Genomic DNA, 2,329 nt, shown 5'->3' with positions numbered 1-2,329 from the left:
AAGGTCATTTGAGAGAAGCACTCCAGTGCTCCATATCCACATTAACATGGCAAGAAAAACATCAGAACTATCCTCAGGCTGTAATATTGACAGATGACTCATATGGCCATCTTCCTGGCTGACATAAACCTCATTATTTGTAGTGAAAACTGACGGTAAGAAGTCAGATGGTGGTATTTAGCTTTGGGTTATTTGCTGCTTCAGGAAAGTTAAATCAAACACTCAGTTTCTTGTTTTTTTTCTCTTCAAGAGACTTTTGTATATAAATGAAGCCGGTGCATAACAGTAATAACAGGAGCAAGACTTCATCAAATGATTAGAGAGACATGAAGTTTTGACATGCCTTATTAAAATGCAAGTCAAACTCTCGTTTTATTAGAAACCCATACATACTTTAACCAGTTATGAAAATTAGGTTTGTTTTGTATAGGCATAGTATCATGTCATAATAATTCTAATCTTCCATGGTATAATGATAATTGTTTTTCAGCTGAAGTTATACTAATGTGGTATATACCACATATACCAATCAAATAAGTTATATAAATAGAATTATCATTAATTCAAATGATGATTTAAAAATAGATCCAGCTGTAGTACCTTTTTGAAAATGTATAAATTAAATTTGTGGATGTATTATAATGAGTTGTTATTGGTAGACCTGGTTCTGATATATTGCACCAGCCCTTATACAGTAAATAAAAAGGTAGGATTTTTTGTTGTCAGTAACTGGTTTGGCTTAAGGATCTTTCTATTAAAACTCTGCAGAAAAACAAAATGTCATTAAGATTTATATTGTATAATAGAACTGGAAACAGGAGATCTGCAGTCTTAAAATTCCACTACCTGTTTTGAATTTAGCATCTACCTTGTGCTGTTTCTAACATTCATAAAACTCTGACATGGAACGGTTTTTGTTGCTACATCTGACAGTCACAGTATTTTAAGACTGTGTAGGTGTCATACTATGATTTTGTCATTTTGACTGACTGGAAGACAACATATCTTCTTCAGTTGTGCTGTGACACAGCCTTTGTGATTTCATCGCATCATTTTTGGCACCGGAATATGCCAGCAGAGAGCCTCGCTGGGGCCTTGCCACAGCATCCGGCTTACTGCTCTGTGACTATGATGGGATTTACTGATAATGTTAATGTAGTCCAAGAACCTCTCTGTACACCAGCGTCCTGTCTCCCACCCCCACCAGTGCTCACCAATGAAAACGTGGCCCTGGACCAGAAAATGGAAACCTGTTACACTGAGCCAACACGTTCAGTGTGAAACATTGTGTTTAGATTTAAACGGTGCCAATTTACTGCTTAAGATCAACCATTATCAGTTCCATTGAGGCCAAGATAATTGACTGAGAATTTGATTTTCTCAGTCCAAACATGATTATGGTGTTGCTTAGTGGGTGTCTGCAAATGCTGATTTGTTGCAGGTTGTTGAGGCTGGAATTCAATCAAGTTGGAACTATTGATAAAGCTATTGCCCTTGTTCTGAGAAAATTGGGCTTCAACAGCCATTCACAATGTTTCAACAAATGGATAGTGGTGAATTAGAACATCAACATAATTAGTACAAATCTAATACCTTTTTGAGTATTTATTTTTCTTTTGGAAAAGAGATTTTCCTTCTGGTCAGCCCCAGTCCATGTTATTATATTACCTTATAGGATAGCACTTTTTCTCACAGCACTGGGCTGCAGTATGCGAGCTGATTTAACATAATGCATCAATATAAACAATGTTTGTTTTTCCATTGTGTTAATTAAACTAATTCTAAAGGAAAAGTAATATGCCAAGAGTGAAGTGCTGTAACATTGAATATATCCTTGTTCTGGTAGTTAAAGATTTGAAAACCGCTGATATTGACCAAATAGTCCCTAGGCTTAAATAATCCTTGTCTCTGTCCATTATTATAGTATCTTGTGCTTATCTGAAGGGAACCGGTAGCAGCTGACATTGAGCCCTGTTGCAGGATGTCCCAGGTGACGTGCCATAAGGGCAGGAGCAGGTGGTGAGGAGTCTTCGACATTGACTTAGAGGAAAATGCATATTAATTAGTGTGAAAGAGTTCACACTTGTCTGAAATTTCCAAACCTTAATATCTTGGCTGTGTTTCATGCCAAATAAAACAGAGTATTTCTGCTCTCGCTCCACTGCAAACACGCTTTCTTAATAGCTTGGTAGTTTGTATTGCTTTAACTTTGCAATAAGCCTCATGGACACACGCTTGTACCTAAAAGGCTATGCTCTATATTAAGTGGGGCATCTTTTGGAGGATCTTTTTACCTTTTTTTTAATTTTTTTTTTTTTTTATATATATA

The sequence above is a fragment of the Seriola lalandi genome, unplaced genomic scaffold, assembly GCF_002814215.2.
Source record: "Seriola lalandi dorsalis isolate HSWRI2012SDOR001 ecotype SW California unplaced genomic scaffold, Sedor1 jcf7180002054758, whole genome shotgun sequence".
NCBI classification, from domain to species: Eukaryota; Metazoa; Chordata; class Actinopteri; order Carangiformes; family Carangidae; genus Seriola; species Seriola lalandi.
Note: the sequence above shows the minus strand (reverse complement) of the source record.